Consider the following 22,431-nt stretch of genomic DNA (forward strand, 5'->3'; position numbering starts at 1 on the left):
CATATAAAATAATAAAATAATACAGATATTTTGTTCACGTCATTTCAAGAGAAATAACAATCATCTTTTTGGTTTAATTCACACAAAAAATTGAGTTTTTTTATTTTTTGTTTTTTATTTTTATTTTTACTAAAATTTTTTATTTTTTAAATACACCTAATATAGATATACTTAAAAAGTATAATATTTTGTAATTTTTTTTAAATTCACCAAATACAAGAAATACAAAAAATATAAAAAAAATTAATACATTATCTTATTTTGTTGTATTTAATGATTGTTTTTTTTAAAAAAATTATACAAAATTTATACTTTTTTAAATATATCTCGATTACTAGGGGTGAGCATGGTCCGGATTGGATCGGATTGGGATAAAACCAGGACCAATCCGTTATTTACGGTTCCTAAAAAATTGGAACCAATCCAATCCGTTTAAATCATGGAACCAATCCGAACCAATCGATTTAAATACGGATTGGATCGGTTTAGGACCACGGATTCACATAATTAAATAACAAAAATATATATATAACACTTGAATTTCATAAAAATATAAACATAGCGCTATATTAGTTCCATAATAGCAACATGTTTTTCTATAATAACGACATACTGTTCTAGAATTTAAACAACCATAAGAAAACTGGTTTCACCATAAGTATTTAGACCATTGCAAATTAAAACTTAGAACTAACAAACAAAAGTAATAAAAGAAGATATTATACGATTTTAGGTTTGAGTTTAGATTTTACATAGAATAAGAAAAGATACTATGGGGGAGGATGTATAATAAAAATATAGACTATTTGTATACGGTCCGGATCGGTTCCAATCCGGAACCGTGGGATTCAATCCGGAACCAATCTGTGAACTACGGATTTTTAATTATTCAATCCGGAACCGAACCACGGATTCAAAAAACCAATCCAAACCTATCGGATTGGACTGGACTGGATCGGATTACGAATTTCACGGATTCTTTGCTCAGCCCTATCGATTACATCTAGATATAATGGTAAAAAAAAATTAAAAAAATATTAGTGTACAATTTTAAAAATATCAATGTGATTATAAATATTAGGGAGAGAAATATATATATTTTCCATATGTGAAAGGAAAATTAATATTAAATAAAAATATTAGAAAATATCAGTGTTTTATTTACTTCTTTTTTTTTTCTACTCTCACTTATAAAATTTAAATATTAATAAAATTTCTAAAAAATTTAAATATTAATAAAATTTCTAAAAACCCCACATAATCCTAACCCCTCTAGTTGGATACACGCGAGAGAGATTCCTGAAGGGGCCACTGACAACTTTTTGGAATCAGTGTCAATGATTGTTCTTTTGTTTATTGATGCTCTCTCTGTTTTACGAATTCGGACGCTTACTCCACATATGACAAATCACCGGACGTTGCTTCACAAGGGAAGGTTATTACAGCATTAAATCTTATTTATTTTTATTTTTTTCTTAACTTATAGAGCATATTCGGTATAATAGAATAAAATAAAATGAAAATAAAATGAGAATCAGAATAGAATATAAGGTTAAATGAAATAGAATATCTATTTTTATTCTAATGTTTTGTTGCTAAAATGAAATGACATAGATATAAAATGATAATTGGCATTCTCATATTTAGTTATGCCAATTAAACTAATGGAATGAAATAAGTTTTTATTATTTATTTTTTTTAACAAGCCAATAGGTAATTAATACAACTTTATATAGATCATGATAGTGTTGATAGTTGTGGAAGTAATTGTGTGAATCATGGTAGTGGTGGTGGTGGTGGTGATGGTAGCGGTGTTGGTATCGATTGTGGTGATAGCAATGATAGTTGGATGATAATAATAGCAGTGGTAATAGTGGTGGTGGTAAATTATTATGGCGCTAGTGGTGGTCTAAGGTAGTGTTGTGGTTGCGATAGTAGTGGTTGTGATGGCGGGACTGGTGGAAATAGCGGCGGCCAACGGTAGTAGAATAGTGGTTCTCACAATGGTAATAGTGGTGATATGATGTTTATAAAGGTAGTAATAGTAGTGGTAAGGTATGGTTGTGACAATGAAAGCAGTGGCAGTAAGGTTGTTGTTTTAATGATGGTGATGGCAGTGGCTTTATGGTTGTGGATGTGGTGGTAGTGGTGGTAGTAGCAGTAGTGGCAACATCGATAGTATGATGGTAGTGGTGGTGGTGGTGGTGGTGGTGGTTGTAGTGGCAATAGGGTGGTGGTGATGGTGACGGTGGTGGTAGGGTAGTGAAATGGGTGGTAAGAGAAGGGAATAGTGGTGGTAGCTAAATGATAATATATTTTTTTTTTAGTACCAAATTTTATTTGTTTATTTATTTTTTCTTATGATGATTCTATGATAAAATGGAATGATCATTCCTTCCGTTGAAGGAATGAATAAGCATTCTCAAATTTTGATGGAATAGCTATTCTAATAGAATAACTATTTCCATTTAGATAAGGCGTACCAAATAAAGAGAAAAAAATGCAAAGTTAAAATGGATATTTCATTCTAACCCATTCCATCATACCAAATGTATTCATAGTATATAAATACGTTAGACTCGTGAACACCTCCATGGATCTTGCAATGTTTATGTGGAGCAAGCCAAGTCCTTCATAGGGATAAAGCTCAATTCTGTGAATGATTTTATCAAGAAGAAGATCGATTATGAATGATGTAGGTGCTTAAAAACACAATGAGAATGAATAAAAATGATAGACTAAAATGGTTGGGTGTTAAATTTGATTTGATTGTGTTGGGTGTTCAATTTGATTTGAAAGGGTTGAGTGTTCAATTCTTATTTTTGTTATCAGCAAAGTTTAGGGGACTTTGGATTTCTTTTTTTTTTGGTCTTTACTAAATTTCTATTATGAACTTTTTAAATTTTGTTTACTTTTTGGGAACTTGATATTTGGGTTTTTTTTTGGGTTTTTTTTTCACTACAAGACAAATGTTTTATAAAACTAAAAAAAACAAATTCAAACAAAATATCACATCAAATTTCATAATCATTTCACTTTTTCTCTTACAAATATCACATCCAACCACAAAAAAATTCAATTATCTTCCCAAACATAAAAAAAAAAAAAAATTCTCCAATAATATCCTATAACTAAAAAAACTTACAAAAAAATCCACTTCCCAAACACCTACCTTGCCACATTAGGACGTGAAAAGTAAAAAAAATTAGAAATTTGGCCAAAAATTTTTCCACATAATTTTCTAGTGGATAAAAAGGCAATTGAATAGTTTTTAATGTATAAAATTTTTCAAAATAGAATTTTCGTACAGTAATAACACAAAATTAACGGTTTAACCGTCTCTTGTACATTTTATCAAATTTGAATCGACATAGAAAGATAAAGAGAAAGACAAGTGTAGAAATGACGTGCATTAGGAAAGAGAAGTTTTGAATGATGTGAATCTTCAATGTGATTCTTGTACTTGTCACCATTGTTGTTGTTAGTGTAGTAGTTATCGTCTATGCTCATTGTTTGTCTTGTCGCTGATCATTTTTTGTGACAATCTTTGGACACCATATGATTCAAGTCATATGTAATCTAAAGCCATGCAATGCCTCTTTTATTTTACTCCCATAAAGGAGTATTCTGAAATTTCGTATCACAATAAAATCATAGTTAAATTTAACTATATGTGGGGATATATTTCCTGAATCTCAACACGTGGCCAAAGTGACGCCGATGTGTCAGCCGAGGTGTCATGTGTCCAGGTCATAACGCCGAAGTTATCTCCGAAGATATCGGAATCCGAGATAAACGGACAAGGGACAAGAGTCCTAGAATAAAGAAGGACTATGGCATGAATAAAGATAAAGCTCTTAGAGAGTTTATCTTTATCTCTTGGTGAGTCCAGGATAAGCACTGAGCAAGAATCCATTGAAGCTAGGCTTCTAGTGGGACAAGGATTGAGTTAATTATAAAAGAGAAGCACCCCCATGGGTCTAAGGTACGCAATTTATGTTTTGAACAGTGAGTTTAGCACTATTGATTATCTTTGAGAGATATACTGACTTGATCGTCGGAGTGCCCCTGGGTGGACGAACCACCGCCGGAATCTTCTCTTTCTGTTACAGGTCAGCCAGGTGTCATCTATTCTACTAGTACTTTCCAGCTGATTACTGAGTTGGGCAGTGTGATCGGAAAATCACTCACACACTATACATAGTGAGTGTCTGGAAAATAGCTATTTTAGAGACTTTTCGACTTTTTGATTATTTTAGTAGGCTATTTTAGTTTTTGTGTTTGGGAAGATATGATGGATTTTTACTTAAGTTTGTGTATTGAAAAATGTGTTGAAATGATATTTGAAGTTAAAATGACAAATTTGTCCCTAACTTTACATTTTTCAAAATTAATCTAAAGATGTAAAATTGTAATTAACCAACCTGTCACAGTGATAGTTCTACACTGTCACTGTGACAGTCCACAGCCGGGCTATTTTTTTTTTTTTTTTTTTAAATCAATGGTCTAAAAGGGTTAAAAGGCTTTTTTTATTGTTGAGGCAAAAATAGCCTCCACCTACGTTTCCTAAACACCACCACAGATTTTTTATGTAATGAATGGAATTAATTTTTGAAAATTGTTTCATATGTTTTCATGATTTTTGGAGCAAATTGATTTTTTAATCTGCTTTGTGTCTTATATATTTTATTTTCATATCTAAAATCATAATAAATTTGACCTGAAAAATAAAAAAATATGTGATCATTGTGGCGGTTAGCTATGCTGATTGTAATGGCGACATTGTGTTGAAGTTTAGTGAAAGATTTTTGTATTTGAACAATAAAATTTCATTGTTAAGTGCTTATTTTTATCTAATCAATAGAACTAAATTTTTAAAAATTTGTTTCCTACGCATGTTAAACATATATTTAGAGACAACAAAATGAATTTTATGATTTTTGGAGTAAGTTGAATTTTTTAATCAATTTTGGGTGTAGTTTATTTGATTTTTTGTATTTAAATTCTTATTAAAAAAATTATGGTAAATTACAACCACACCCCCTGAGATATGTATTTAGGCTTGGTTTGGCATAACTTAAAAAAGTCAAAAAGTTAAAAAGTCACTATCCTATTTAAGTCACATCATCTTATTTAAATCACATCCCCTCTCTAACACATCACATCAAACCCAACCCAAACCCAACCCATATAAACCAATAAGTCAAAAAGTGCACTTTTTTAGAACATTCCAAACCAACCCTTAATACAAATACCTGCTTCAGGTTATGGAAATTATGGCAGTGTTTGGCAACAATTTTTTTTAGGTTTTTTTATTTTATATTTTTTTCACTAAAAGAGAAAGTTTTTGCAAAATAAAAAAAAAAAAAACAAATCCAAACAAAATATCACATCATATCTCATAATCATTTCACTTTTTCTCTCACAAACATCATATCCAACCACAAAAAATCCAACTATCTTTCCAAACACGAAAAAAAAAATTTCCAATAATATCCTACAACTAAAAAAATTTACATAAAAACTCACTTTCCAAACACCCACTATACTACCTTCCTAGTCAGAGTTTACCGATTGACACTCTTGGAAAAATGCTTAGGACCCCTAATTTTGGGGACCCCCACAACTCCTAAAATGATCCACACCACTCATGTATGTGCGGGACCCACTGTAGATGTCCCCGAACGTCCCAGGAGGGAATCTCGTTTTGTTCATTGGGCTTACTACAGTTCGGACTCAAATGTCACGGTTTTGAATCTAATCCCGCAAAGTGCAATGTGAGACCGATAAATCACCAAAGAGACCAAATCCGGTAAATCGTTTTGAAAAACAGATTTTTAGAAAGAAGTGCCAAACATGGACTGCTTTGCCAGATACGGAGTTGCCACCTAAATATTTTGTTTTGGGGGAATTTAGGAAACCCTGACTCGTGCCTAAGGCCACGTGTCTGTCATCACCAAAGTTGCCTCGGCTCGGGAACTTGGGTACGATTGGGGAAGGTCCTTTCATGAGCACCCTCGCTCGCCCGATCGAAGATCGGCCACTACTAAGCATAATATCGAGTTTTTGAAAACACATGTGCTCTTATTCCGATTTATTAGCCTAGAATTACTATGTGATGCGCACAGCACACAAGTCTAGACTGGATTGCCTAAATTGGAACAAAGCATCGCATATCCGTTTGTTTTGAAAATGGATTGAAGTTTGCTACTCGCAAGTAGGCTAAAACACGGGTTTCGACGAATTATTCCAACTCAAGCAACCCAACCTTGACCCACAGGCATTTAGGCAATTATATCACATAAGCACATAGCCTCATGGTAAGCATGCTATCATGGCAGTCACTCACACATATGCAAGGATGCTAAAGCATAAATACTTACCTAGTACTCCAAGCCAAAGAAAGAAACTAATTAGAAATCATGCATGAATCCTAACTATGCTGAAATGCCTAATGCAACACATGCAAAATGCAACTAAGATAGGCTCGGCTATTCTAAACATGGCATATGAAATGCAACAATCAATACATGTATTCGACTTGGAATTGAAATACAATGTAGTTAGCATGATGCGTCGAGCCCGGTGCATGCAAAACAGATGAATGGATGTAAATATACGAGCATAAGGATGCTAATTTAAACATGCCTTAAAACTAACCATCATAAGCTGGTAAATAAAAGGGAGAAAGACGTGGGGTTGAAAGACATACATCACACACACGCACTTATTACAACATTGCCCTCATCGGAGGATCCGAATAATACAAAACCAGATGAATAATGAACTACAGCTAATTATTACATGACATTAACTAATTAACAAACTAGTTAAGTAAATGAATGTGACTGCCTCGGCTCTGTTTTGGATGATAATGGATGCATGCATGCTCGAGTCGCCTCGTCGGGAAATCCATCGCGATGCCTTGTCTCGCCTTTGTGTGCAATTGATTTTAGAAACTTGCAAGAAGCTCCAAGAGGCTGAAACTCCACTCTGGGAAGTTGTGGGAGGGCTGTCGACCAGCCAATGACATGGGAGACCACTGCCGACCACCCCTTTGTAGTGGAGACCAAAAAGGGTGGTCAGCCTGTCAGAAAACCTGGTCGGCCTACCACTTTTTGCCCCTGGATTTTGGTTTTCTACAACACAAAGCAATAAGGAAGCATGGCAAGGTATTTTCAACAAGTGTGGGCTCAACCACTCTCCCCGTCATAGCATAGGCTCTAGGGAGTGTAACCCTCGATCCTCGAACCGCCAATTACGTATCTCGATGCATGATGGTCGAGGAGTCGGATTGCATGACTTAATGTGACATGAATGCACAAATAAACATCTAAAGCCAACAACTCTATCATAGATAGTCAAGAGTGTCGGCGATCGGGAATCGAGGCACGTTTCATCACTTGGAGTATGAAACGCTCCTCGTTTCCCGTGTTTGGGCTAACTCCTATCCCAAACATGATGAAACAAGAATGGCATGCTCAATGCAACTTCTAGCATGCAATCCTAATGTAATGCGACTAAATGATACAAAGATGCAAGGAATGACATGCAAGCATACAAATGGCATACACAATGCTATGAACTACACATGGCATACTCAATGCATATGGACTAAACTATGGCATACGCAATGCACATGTGGAGACTAATAATGAAATGATCAAGGCATACACAATGCAATGGTCAATCATGTAACAACATGGACTAATATGGCATATGCAATGCAAGATGGACTTAAACCAAGATGGATGGGCTTCAGCCACATCCAAATCAGTGGCCAAACATGATGAAATCAAAGCTACAAGACACACATAAGCATGCACAATGCAAAGGCTCGAACCTAAGGCATCAAATGCCACTCTACCAAAGCATGGCAAGGGATGAAATATGGCATGCAAGCACACATTTTCCAACTCTGAAATGATATGCAAGATGGTCTCGAATCATGCAAATATGTCACACAATGCATGCTAGATGACCCGGATACCGAAACTAGTGAAGTGCGTTACACTAGAGGTATACAAAGCAATACAGAAATGACAAAACCAGTCCCAAACAGACCCTAGGCAAGTCCAAGACTATGGGGAAATGGCCTAAGATGATGGCTCAACATGCATAGAAATGAAGCTCATGCTAAGGCTCAAAATAAGGCATGCAAGCACAACTCTTAAACATATTGAAGGAGTGATAAACATGAGAATATGGAAACCTTATATGCTTCGAAATATCATGCTTGATGATGCCAAAACATGTCAAGGGCCCAAACAACGCATGCTAGTGGACTCGATATGCAAAGCTAGTGAGCTTAAATTGAACTATGACCATATACAACAATGCATGCATGACCCAAAACACTTCAAACAGAGCTAAGGCAGCCCAAAATATGGATAAAATTAGTTTGGATCATGGCCAAAATATGCTAGGAAAGAGGGCCAAAACATCATGCAATACAAGTGAATCATGATTTACACTACAATCATATGAAGTACATGAGAGGCCACCAAACCAGTCAAAAACAGAATCATGGCATGTCAAATGAAGCCCCAAAACCCACTGAAATATAGTCCATGCATGCAAGAATGATAGGTTCCTTTGATAGTCCACAAAGAGGGTTGTTCTACACATGCAAGATGGACATCCAAAATGACAAAACCACCTCTGGACAGAGGTTATGAAGGCCCTAAAACTCACTGAAAAGGGCCTAAAATGAGGCTAGGAAGTATGCAAGTATGGGCTCCTTTGTTAGGCCAAATATGCTAGAAAACAAAACAAGGGATGAGAGGGTCACCCCTCTCTGATTTTGGCTCCCAAAACAGTATGCTAGCCACTGAAAATCCACTGGATTTCAGTGGCTAGAAGGAAAAATAAAGCTCAATGCAAAGGTCTAAGTGCAAAGCTCAAAACAAGGTGAAAACAAGCATGCAAGGGGGTAGATGACCCCCAACAGAAAAATGTCCTTAAACAAACATGTAAAGGACCTCAAAATAAGACTTTTTCAGTTTGTGAAAAAGCCGAAATATGCTTGCAAATAGAGCTAAGATATGGAGTAAAACAATGCCAAAAAGAGGAAAATAGAGTGTTACCCTTGTAGCCAAAAGAACTAGCAGTTTCTGGACCCAAACAACAAGCCTGCAACCTCTGAGAATGGGCTCCAAGATGCTTAGAGTGATGGTGGAGGTGTTAGGATAGGAGGTGGTGTGCAATGGTGCAAGAACTATGGACTTTTGGAGCTCAAATGTAGAGATATAGAGGGATGTATGTATCTTGCCTTAAGCCAAAAAATTTGAACCTTTGCACATGAGGGAGAGGGTCTCTCTTATAGAGGAACAAAAGTTCAAGCTTATTCAAGAAGCTTGTCTAAAAGTCCAAGCTTCTTGAGGAAGCTATAGCAAAAAAGGTCAAGCTTCTTGAGGAAGCTAGAGCCAAAGGGTCAAGCTTCTTCAAGAAGCTAAAAAAAGTCAAGCTTCTCTTAGAAGCTTAGAGCAAAGGGCCAAGCTTCTTTAAGAAGCCAAAACAAGGTTGCCAATCCACCATACACATGTATGGAGGATGCAGTCTGTGCCCTCCAGCTAGCACAGCTGGCACACACTCACAGAGACAGAAAAGGGAGAAGTAGGCCGACCAGTTCAAGTGGTCGGCCGACCACCTAGCCTAGTCGGCCGACTAGTTCAAAAGGGTCAAGTTGATGAATGGTGGTCGGCAGCCTCAATTGGTGGTCTCACAATTCAATGCAAGCCAGTGGTGTGGTGGGAGACCAGTAATTATGGCTCAAAAGTCAAGGAGACCAGCTACCTGATAAGAAAAACCGGCCGGCGGGAAAAAGTGGTCTCCAAGAAGAAAGGTGGTCTCCCACCCTAGTACCACCTTCCAAACAATGAAAATAGGGTCCATAACAAAAATGAACCAAGACGGATGCAAAACGATGGTTCGGGGGCCAAAACGCGTGGCCAGAGGCCCCGAAAACTAACTGTTAGGCATCGAAAGTGGCGTGCGACCACGAAGGTGGTCTCCCGGGCCAAAGTGTCCCTCTAGAGAGAGGAAACAAGGTGTGTGCTAAAAACCAGAGCAAACGGAGAAAGTTAAACGGTCCCGAATTGAGACGCACGACTGACGGTTCTGAAAATCGAAAATTGGTCTCCAAACGGGAACAGTGGTCTACGATCACAAAAAGTAGCCTACGGCCACTGAGAGATGGTCTACGAGACCTCTCCCTCCATTCGGGAAGAGAAAATAAGACCTGGTTCACAAACCGAGGCAAAGCACAAAAGGGTCTTGAGGTCCGGGAGTAAGGCTCTCAGCTGAGACTTCGTAATCTCAGAACGAGCACAACATGCGCAATCACCGAGTGCTCAATCGATGACGTCCGAGTCTTAAGGTCGGTCAAAAATGGGGTGTTTACACCTACATCATGAGTGGTATGGATCACTTTGAGGGTTGTTGGGTCCCGAAAATGGAGGGTCTATATCATTGTTGACACTCTTAATAGAAAAACTAAAATGACCCTTTTACCCTTGCCTTTTTTTTTTCTTGGGTTGAGCTTCCTCTCCCTCTCACCTTTGTCCTTTTTTAAGGCATTTTATCAAACATGAAAGGATGCATCATCATCTCCACAACTATAGTTAAGCCTTGTTTGGCATAATCTATTTTAGTCCATCTTTTTATCTTTTTTGGGTCACATCAAGCAACATCTCCTCTCTACTTTTCTGCACATCGTTTTATAAAAATTCAAAAAATGCACTTATTTAGAACATCCCAAACCACCCCTTAGTTAGCCCACTTCCATCATCACTTATGCCCACAACCACCATTGGCTACCCTACCTCTACTATCACATCCATTATCTTCTCGTTGACCCAATCTTTCAAACTGCAACTTCCAGTGACCTAACTACCCCAATTCCCAACCCACCGACCTCCATCTACACTTTCTATGTGATTCAATTTCTCAACAATTGCGACAAGGATAACGAAAAAAAACTAGAGTGTGGTGGGCTTTTTAGTTCTGGAAACAGTGTGCAAAGTAGAGAGGAATGCATATGCGATGCTTAACTCTCTCTCTCTCTCTCTCTCTCTATATATATATATATATATATTCTCTACCCCTTTCTCTTTGTCCTAAAAATTATGATTTGTTAGTTGATAGGTGAATACAAAGGTGGCAGTGATAGAGATTGGTGGTATAATAGTGGTGAGCTGTGCCGATTGTAGTAGGATGTGGAAGAGGCATGTGCAAATTAACTGTTTGATCAAATGACTAAATGACCATTTCAATTTATTATTATTTTTTTTGTATCCCAATTTCAAGTGGGTAGGGATGAGAGGCAGTAGAGTGAGAGAGGAAGGTGTGAAGGTAGTTGTTAGAGGTAAGGGGTGGTTAGGTAGGAGTTGTGTGGGTAGGGTGGGTGTTTGGAAAGTTGTTATTTTGGTAGGCTATTTTAGTTTTTGGATTTTAGGAGGCTAAAATTTTTATGATTGGGAAGATAGTTGGATTTTTTTATAATTAGATATGATGTTTGTGAGAGAAAAAATGAAATGATTATGGATTTGATATGGCGTTTTGTCTTATTAGCTATTTTAGCATATTTTGCCTTTTAGTCCTATTTTAACCAAAAAAAAACTAAAAAAATTTCTTTCCAAACACCCCTTGTTGGGAATGGTTGGCGTGAATGTTGGTTGTGGTGGCTTCTGTGAAGTGCTATGGTGGCATTTGGGAATGGTATGGAATATTGGCAATGAGATAGTAGTGCTAGGGCAATGGAAGTTGAGAAATGGTTTTTTTGGTTGTTTGCTACTAGTGTGGGAAGAGTACTCTGTGTGGGGACATAATTTTTGAACGACAACACGTGGCCGAGATGTCATCGAAGTGCCAGCCGAGGTGCAACGTGTCCTGGTCATGATGTCGAGATGATCTCAGCTAGGCCAAGGTTATCTGCGAGAATACCGGAATCCGAGATAAGCGGATAAGGGACAAGAGTCCTAGAATGGGAGAAGACTTCAGTTTGGTTAAAGATAAAACTCTTAGAGAGTTTATCCTAATCCTACTAGGAGTCCAAGATTAGCAGTAATCTTAAGTCCATTAAAGTTAGGCTTCTATTGGGACTAGGTTTGTGTTGGCTATAAAAGAGAGGCACTCTCATGGGTCTAAGGTATGCTTTTTATGCTTTGAGTAGTGAGTTAAGCACTTTTGCTATCTTTGAAAGATAACTGACTTGATCGTCAGAGTTCTCCCGGGTGGACGAACCACCGCTGGAATCTCTTCTTTTTGTTGACAAGTCGTTCAGGTTTAATCTATTCTGCCAGTGCTCTCCAGCTAAGTACTAGTTTGATAGTGTGGTCAAAAATCGACACACACACTCAATAAGTGGTAATTTTTTTTTAACATTTTTTTTTTGGGATACACTATGAAGGGGGTTTTGGTGCTGGCATTTATGTGCATATCAACTGTTTGAAAAAATGAATGTGCTACAGATAAACATTGTATTCGTGAGAAGAATTTGACAAGGGATGTCATTTTAACAAATTTAAATGATGACATAAGCAAAATCTATTATTGGACTTAACAGTTAACTAATAGAGGGATTTTTTTTGTAGTGTAACTATCAACCTTAATGAGGGGAATGTATTTTCCAGAACCACAAGAGTGTTAATGTATTAGCTTCAAACCTTAGGAGGTGCAGGTGTAATTTACCTAAAGAGAAATGTTATGTATGCCAAACATTCTATTAAGGCCAAGTTTGGGAAGACTAAATAAGTGCACTTTTTGTCTTTTTGGACTAAAAAATTGAAGTTGAAAATATGGATGTTTGGGTTAACTTTTTGACTTTTTATTGAAAAATGTGTAATAAAAAATTGTAAAAATTGATTTGTAGGGAAAAATTTGAATTGGGAGTTGTGCAGCCGTAATTGTTGACTTTTGGTGAATAGTGTTAACTTTTTAACTTTTTGAGTAACTTTTTGACTTTTTGACTTTTTTGGAACATCCCAAACTTGGCCTAAATATTCTATCAAATTTTTCATATAGGGTGAGGATTCATACAAATCCATATATGTGTGAGTCTCACACCCATGTGAAAAGTTTGATAGAATATTTAGGATCCTTAGCATAATTCTTACCTAAAAGATTAAATGTAAATCAGAAGTAACATGTTAATTGTTGTGGTTAGTAACAGTGGTATTGCTGATGGTAGCGGTGGTGTTATGTTGAATGTTGAACATTTCTATATTTGAAACAATAAAACTTCACTATATGATCTTCTTAAAATAGATTATCAACTGGTCTTATTTTTGAAATTTATTATTACCCATTAAGTCATATTGATAAATTTATTAAGTGATAAATTTATCAGTTTTTGTTGTGTTTTATGAATAAATTTAAAGTAATACGTTTATCAATCAGGATCTGTAAAGTAAATAAGTCTAATTAATATGACTGATTGGGAAGTGCCTCTTTTTATAATTATCTAATAATTAATGAAATTTAATTTTTCAAAACTATTTTCTATGAATATTAGACGTATATTTATGGGCGAATTACACTAAAAATTCCTGTAGTTTGATGCTTGTGTCATTTCGATTCCTAACTTTTTAATTATACACATTTGACCTTGAATTTTAAATTTTGTTCCAAATAAGGACAATTGAAGATACTATTGCTCAATTTCAAGGGCAAAATCGTCAATTTGATAAAATATAAACTAATTTGACAAAAATAAATGTCAAAAAATATTTTTGAATTTTTAAAAATTATTTCTACTCACCAAAGACAAACTTATGTAAAATAGATAAATCTTTTACATAATTAATTATTTATTTTTTTTACCAAATTAATTTTTATTATGTGTTTGGATGATTACCATGTAATAGGTGGTTATTAGACTTTTAATGTATAATCGATATATTTAATATATGAAATATTTTTAGTTTTAATTTTTGATTTAATAGATTGATTTAATATTGATATCAAAGTTGTCGCCATATTTGACTTTTGAAAAAATATAAGCTAATTTAATAAAAATAAAAATAACCATCATTACATGATCATCATCCAAACACATAATAAAAATTAATTTGGTTAAAAAAATAAATGTGTAAAAGATTTATCAATTTTACATAATTTTATTTTCGAATAGTAAAAATAAATTTTAAAAATTCAAAAATATTTTTTTCACATTTATTTTTATCATATTAGTTTATATTTTATCAAATTGAAGACTTTGCCCTTGAAACTGGGCAATGGTATCTTCAATTGTCCTTATTTGGAACAAGAATCAAAATTCAGGATCAAATGTATCACAATTGAAAAGTTGGGAACCAAAGTGACACAAAATTCAAACCATAGGTACTGTTAGTGTAATTCAGCCCATATTTATATGTTTAGGAACATTCAGAATTAAGTTAATGATTTTTGGAGTAACATATTTTTTTTTAATTTCATTTTTATATTTAAAATCAAGAGAATTTGATATGAAATTTCAAAACAATGTGTAATCATTGTAGTGAATAGTAAAAATTCAATAATTTAATTTTTTAAAACTGTTTTCTATGAATATTAGACATATATTTATATACTTAGGAACATTCGGGATTAAGTTGATGGTTTTTGGAGTAACTTTTATTTATTTATTATTGTTTATTTGATTTTCATGTTTAAAATCAAAAGAATTTGATAACAAATTTCAAAACACGTTGTAATCATTGTAGTGAATAGTGAAATTTCATTGTTTCTTATCTATTCATAATTTCATAATCAACATGGATTATGATAGATATCTCTGAGAAAATTCCACAAATACAAATTTGTATATATAAAAAAATACATTCTAAAAGTTTGAAAACTGATTTAAAGTTATTTTGATTAAAAGTTACACCTTCTGCATTCCTTTTCATTGTCTTTTATTGCAGAAAAATTTATATTGTTGTTATCCTTTTGATTCTGTAAAGAGTGATTTATGGCCAAAAAAAAAAAAAAAAACAAATCATAAATATATATATATATATATATATATATATATATAACAAAAGATTAAAAAAAAAAATTGTGAGATTTGTAGAATAGAAGGTGGATTTTGTCAAAATATTGTTTGTCACCTAAATGAGCAAATAATGAGTTTTGTTAAAAGGGAAATCTCATGGGGTATACCCTTCTAGGTGCATATCATATGCACCTTATGACTAAAAATTATGATTTTAGTATAAATTTTATAACATCAATCACAAAATACGTAATCTCGTTATAAATTGACATAATAAAATGTCCAAAATTTGGTAGTTGATGTTGTAAAAGTTTGTGATTTTGTTACGATATTTTTTGTGACGAGGTTACGCATTTTGTGGTTGATATTACAAATTTTTGTGATAAAGTTACACATTTTATCGATTTTGACTAAAATATAAGTTTTGGCTAAAACCAGGAGGCTTTGCGTGATTTGTGGGCGTCCCAAAGCAACAGTGGAAATACTTTTGAAAAAAATTTGCCTTCTAAAAATAGGAGGTTGTGTGAGGCTCAAAAAAATAAAAGACCTCTAGGTTCTTGTTTTGCCTCAATTATGAGAACATAAAATCTCCATAGAGTTTTTAATATCAAAAAGAGAGGTAAATAAAGAGAAATGAACAATAAAACATGTACTTTTATAAATTCAAAGGATTGAAAAATACAAAAGCATAAGAAGAAGTTAGAAAATATGAAATTGAGTTACAAAATGGATGTAAACACAATCTAAATCTCAAAACAACGCCGGTTAAGGGCAAAAATAACTAATTTGACATGGATGTCATGATCTAAGGCTAAAATCTATGGAAAAGATACATGTCTAAGTCTACTCCTAAGTTGAACTAAGGCAAAACTAAAGAAAGATAACATTGGGTTATGTATTAAGTTGTGTTGAATGGTTGATTGATTAGGTGTTTGTTCCATCTTTATTTTTTGTATTTATAGATGCTAGAACCTCCTGAAAACTTGCAACATCTTCTTGAAAATCTACAACTATTTCAGTTAGTGAGGTGCTAAACCTCCTCCTGAAGTGACACATGTCTCACTTTGTTCCTTTTCTTTAAGGTGTTGGCTGTGTGCTCCTTAAGACTTGGGTTTGATTGTAACTGCCTCCTGATCTGAGTCGTTGGGTGATGAGTAAGGGTCTTGAATGAATGAATGACAAGTGTCCCTTGCTTGGTCCAAAGGATTCCATAAATCTTGCAACCGTTTGAACATTTGAATTTAATTTTCACTTTTATTTATTTACTACCACCACTACCACCACTACTACCTGTCGGTAGTAGCTGACACTAACAACAATTTTAAGGCAACTACACTACCAACAACTAGGGACTTTCCAACAACCATATTCTAGCGAGAATCTCGGTGACCATTTTTTGACAACTCTTTCCACCCTTATCCAATCCTCTTCTTCAACAAGTTGCTCCAGCCACAACCTTTAATAACTCTCCCGATCATTACACCATTGTCCAAAAATAGAATAAAAACTTATTGTTCTAAAAATAACAAACCCATTCAAATATTTTTATCATTTTTTACATGTCAATTTGGAATTTTTAGTCCTCAAAATTAAAATTATTCTCTATCGAATTTGCATTTTTACTATTTCCTCTGTCTCAAAATATTAGTCCCTTATTCCATTTTCCATTGTCTCAAAATATTAGTCCCTTTTCAAAAATCAAGTACAAAAATAATATAAATTTTCTATTTTGCCCTTCTTTTAAATTCATTAACAACATAAAAGTACAATTATGACATTGATATTCCCAAAAAAATGTACTATTAAAGTGTAAATTGGAAAATCAATTTTTTTAAAGTGCAATAATTGTACTAACAAAAAAAGTTAGATTCCTCAAAAGAGATCATTATTTTGGGACGGAGAGAGTATTCAATTTTGAAATTTATGCCAGAAAGATAGTGAAATTTCACTGTCTATAGAGTAAAAAATTCCACTATTCAAAACAACAAAAAATTAATGTAATAAACCATATAGTAATCCACTTTCAATTAAGTTTGAAACAAATAAGGCACCAAAAATGTGTGTGTGTGTGTGTGTGTGTGAGAGCATCTAAATTTGAGTTCTTTGGTAGCAAATTTAAAATTGTCAAGGCAAATGGTAAAAATGGTGGTCGCGGATGTTAGATCTTAGATGGTCACAATCGTGAGAGACATATAAGTGACTCTTATGAAGGCAATAAGATATGGTGCAAAATTGAAAGAGTTGTAAAAAAAATGCGAGTTTTTATGGGAAAAAATGTCCAACCACTCTTCTTGACAATAAAGTGATGGACCTTTTGGTATTAAAATATTTTTGCCTCTATTTCGCACAAGATGCAACTTATTTGAGAGGCTTTTGAAACGCTCATTGGCCCCGTTTGGTGTAGCTGTTAAAACAGCTTATACATTATAGCTTAACAGATTATAGATTATGACTTTAATCAGAAGTTGTTAATCTGTTTGGTGTAACTGTTGGATTATAGATTTTAAGTTGTTGAGTAGTGTTTGTTAAATAAGCTGTGAAATAGCTTTTTCAATTAATTTTTATTTTTTGTTTGTCTACATTTCTCATAAAAAATAATAATAATAATCTATAGTCCATTTGGTTCTTTTTCTATTTTTAAAAAAATAAAAAATAAAAAAATTTAAGAGTATAACCATAAATTAACATGTTCACAGCAGAAGCTGATAATTAGAAGTAAGGGGTGAGCAGCTTCTCAGAATCAGCTTTTTTGAATTAAAATAAGCTGTTAGAATCAGAGACTGTTTGAAATAATTTAACCAAACAGTCCAAAATAACTTTTTCAAAGCTAAAAACCATAAGTTAGCTCTAAAAAGCTGAAACAAACACCCCCATTGTCTTCTGCAGCAAGGATTTGGCAAATAACCTGCACAATCAAGAGCTCCTGCCCAAAAAATCTTTCTTCTAGGTCAATCGGGAATCCGGATCCTCGGTGCCACTTTCCTGCGGCACAATCCTGTAGCCCCCCAAAACGACGTCGTTTTGGGGGGGGGGGTTTTGTTTTTCATTTTTTTTCTTCGTCTTCTTCTTGCCAAATTTAGAGAGAGAAAGCAGAGAGAGAGAGAGTGACAGAAATGGAAACCGAGAAGCTCCCCATCACCGAAGCTCCTCCCCTCACGGCAGGAAGAGATCCAGATCCAACTCTTTGTGTTTTTGTTTCTTTCTCTTTCTCTCTCTTTTTTTTTTTTTGGACGACCATGGCCATTCGACAGAGCTCTGTTCTTGGTTGAAGTTTCCTAATAGAACATCATAGAATCATTTTGTATCTTTGGACCTTTGAATTCCTGTGTTTTTTTGGGTTTCTTGCTTGATGATTTTTAGGTGAACATAATCTGTAGATTTAGATCCAATTTTGATGGGTTTCTTTTTTTTTCTTTAGATCAAGAAATGAAACATTTTTACTTTTTATATTGGTCTCTGATTCTGTAATTTTTTGGGGGGGCCTCTTTGTCTGTAGATATAACCAGTAAAATTTGATGTTTCAGTTTCAGTTTCAGATTGAATTTTTGATGGGTTTCTATTGGGTTTGATTCACATATATGGGAAGAGCTATATTTGATGGTAATCTTTTTTGTTGTGAGTTTGGTGAAAAAGATGCTGAATTTTGAGAGTTTCAGATTGGTTTGTTGATGGGTTTTCAGTAGATTTTGATGTTAATCATAGCTTCATTTATTTAAAGTTTGTGAAAATGGAGAAGCAAACAAATTTTGGTTGTGGGTCTGTCGTGAATTCGGGTAGAGAAACGAAATTAGAAGAAGATGAAGAAGATTTCCGGAGTTGTTGCGAAGATGAAGATGAATTGATGGAGAGGGAAGAATCAGCGAAGGAAAGTTCGAAGGACATTCTTGATGAAGGTTCAGTGAATATGTTCTTCAAGGGTATATCGATAGCTAAGTCTGGAGAATGTGGCACTGGGCTTTCATTTCTGAGTTTGTTTTTTTTTTTTTTTTCATGAAAAGTTCAGATCTAACTCTTCTGCACCGAAACCCCACTCTTCTTCTCTCCTCCTCCAGTACTCTGTTCCATGCCCGAAACACCACCCGATTTCTCAAACCCCACTCCCACCATTCCCAAATAGGATTCGTTTCCCAACAATGGCCGCAATTCCTTCAAGTACCGGGGGGGATTTCGGGTTCAGTACCGACCGGAACAGAACCATGGGTTTGTGGGTTTGCAGGAATTTGATGAATGGAAGAACTGGAAAGAGGGTCCTCTGCTTGGTCGGACCGAAACCCATCAACAGAAAGAGAGAAGAGAGAGAAAGAAAGAAAGAAGAAGAAGAAAAGAAAAAAAAAACGAAAAACAAAAAACCGCCCAAAACGACGTCGTTTTGGGGGGCTACAGGATTGTGCCGCAGGAAAGTGGCACCGAGGATCTGGATTCGGTCAGTCGGAGCCTCCGAAAGAGATGGTCCGAGGTAAGCCTCTTTTTATCCTATTTTGTTATGCATCCGGTTGGTCTTTCTTTTTTTTTTTAGTAAGTTGCATTAATTTCCTTTGAGGGTTAAAAAAATACAATAAGTTTGATAAGGTTGTCCTCATTACACAATATCTTTTTAATAAGGGTCAACCAAACAAGATTAATGAACGTGATGCATGGACATAGAAATAATCGATGAAAAAATATATAGTATAAGATATGATAATGTTATTTTTTTTATTCATACGACTAATTGATAAAGGCATAAGAAAATCGGTAGAACCTAACTTAATTGGTATTTTGAGACCTATCAAAATTTCAATTTACAGTCAGTTTTCATAATCTGTTTTGGTTCTAAAAAAATTTGCACCAATATCAACTGAATTGATCAATATATTATATTTAAATACTTTTATATTTTGACACTTTGACCATTATTAGAATGCTGGAGCTTTTGCATTAAAGGTTAGGGATGAAGACATTTATAGAACAATTCCCACTATTTCTCTTCATTTATTCTAAATGTGATTTTTGTAAGTTCTATAAAATTTCAAAATCTCTTATGAATCATATATATATATATATAGTGTTTACCCTCAAAATTTTTTTTTTCTTTCCTGTATGGCATATCTCTTTTCTTTTCTTTTTTTGAAAAAAAATGTCTTGTAACATACCTTTATACCTAATTATTTTTAAAATCTAATATTTAAAAGACTTTTACTTAATTTAATATAATTATATGTACTAAAAAGTACTTTGCGAATTAATTTTCTTCTACTTTTGAAAAAAAGTAAAAAAAAATTAATTTTGTGAGTTGTTTATTTATTTACTACCCATAAATAAAATTTAATTGTAATTTTTAGTTATTTACTACCCATAAATAAAATTTAATTTTAATTTTTATATTAAAATTAAATATATCTCTTATTTTTTTTCTATCTTATTTATATTTTATTATTAATTTATATTGAGTTTTATATTTAACATGAAGTTGTTTATTATGAAAATTTTATATTTTATTTAAACTTTATATACATGTATAACTACATATAATATGTATAAACAATTTTAAAATAGATATTAAATAAAAAAAATGCTCAAATTTGGGGAGTCCAAAAATTTTGCAAGTTTTTCTTTTGATGAGTTGTGATTGTATAGAATGATATACGGAAGATTTTCAAAATATAATCAGTGAGTTGTGATTGTATCAAATGATGTAGGGAAGATTTTCAAAGTATAATGCATATAAGTTTTGTAATTAGATTTCATATAAAACTTAAATTTGATTTTTGAGAGAGGTATTTCTCAGCAAATAGATGCTTCATTTGAGAAGCAAAAGTTTGGGTTTTTTTGGCTATTTTAGTCACAAAAAACAAAATAGACTTTTAAGCCTAATAAGACAAAACATCACATCCAACTCATAATCATTACATTCTTTCTCTCACAAAAAATTCAAAAAAGCTTAAAACCCTTCTCAATCCAAACTTTTTAGTCCGCTAAAATAGCTAAAAAAGCCAAAAAATTAATCCACTACTCAAATGAACCTAGACTTCTCAATAAGGTTGGTAAAGTTATTTGTGTAATTGAAATCGGGGTTTGTGGATTTGTGAAAAGAGATATAATAATAATAATAATAATAATAATAATAATAATGTATGCAAATAGAAAAAATAGGTTGACGGGGTGTTTTGTGTGTGTGTGTGTGTGTAAGAAAGTTATAAAATGTGTCCTCTATGAAAAGGAAAAACACTTTTAATTGTATGTTACTGTGGGAATATATATTCTCTGAGTACCAACACGTGGTCAAGATGACGCCGATGTATTAGTCGAGGTGCCACGTGTCCCGATCGTGATGCCGAGGTTACCTCCGATAATATCGGAATCCGAGATAAGCGGATAGGGCACAAGAGTCCTAGGATGAAGAAGGATCTCAGCTTAGATAAGGATAAAGCTTTTAGAGAGTTTATCTTTATCCGTTGGAGAGTCCAGGATGAGCATTGAGCTAAAAGTCCATGGAAGCTAGGCTTCTATTGGGATTAGGATTGAGTTGGCTATAAAAGAGAGGCACCCCTATGGGTCTAAGGTACGCAATTTATATTCTGAACAATGAGATTAGCACTATTGATTATCTTTGAAAGATATACTGACTTGATCGTCGGAGTGCCCCTGGGTGGACGAACCACCGCCGGAATCTTCTCTTTCTATTACAGGACAGTCAGGTGCCATCTGTTCTACCAGTGCTCTCCAGCTGAATACTGAGTTTGGCAGTGTGGTCAGAAATTCACTCACACAATTTGGCGCCGTCTGTGGGAAAGAAAAGAGAATAGATGGCCAGTGACAGACAGAAGGATAAGGTTGGGGATGAAATCCCTACTGGGAGTGGTAAACACGTTGACCTAAACGTGGAGAAAGATGGTCGCAATAAGGAGACTCAGAACCAGAATCACAGCAAAAAAGACGTCGGCCAGGATGACGACGTGCCAAAGAAACCAGATCGAAGCGGCTACTACAACGAGGATGACCTCCAGGTATGGAAGGATAGATGCCTGCGGAGGGACGAAGAGGCGAAAGAGATGGAAAACAAGTTAGCAGACCTGCTATTGGTCGTCAATTTTATGATGCAAAATAACGTCATGCATCCACCATTCCCACTGTAGGACACGCCGATTCCAGCGGCCAATGCCCAGAAGGGAGGGCAGAAACCAATCCCAACAGCCCTTCAGCACACCAGAAGTGAAAAACACTCTCACCAGCCTTCCAGGGAGGTCGGGCAAGGAGAATCGAGGAGAGAAGAGTCACGAAGGACACAGCGCACTAAAGAAGTAGACCCTAGAGAACATCGGCATGTTTAAAGGCATGAGCTGTGCTTCGACACAACTTATAGAGAAAGGTCGAAAGGGCCCACAACGAAGTTGAGAGTAGTATGCCGAAAAGACTGAAGTCGGGAGATAGCCGAGCTCTTGGGAGGAGCAAGGAAGACTTGAGAGATTACCTTAAGA

This window comes from Camellia sinensis, chromosome 8 (genome assembly GCF_055761805.1).
Source record: "Camellia sinensis isolate YWXY chromosome 8, ASM5576180v1, whole genome shotgun sequence".
Taxonomy (NCBI): Eukaryota; Viridiplantae; Streptophyta; class Magnoliopsida; order Ericales; family Theaceae; genus Camellia; species Camellia sinensis.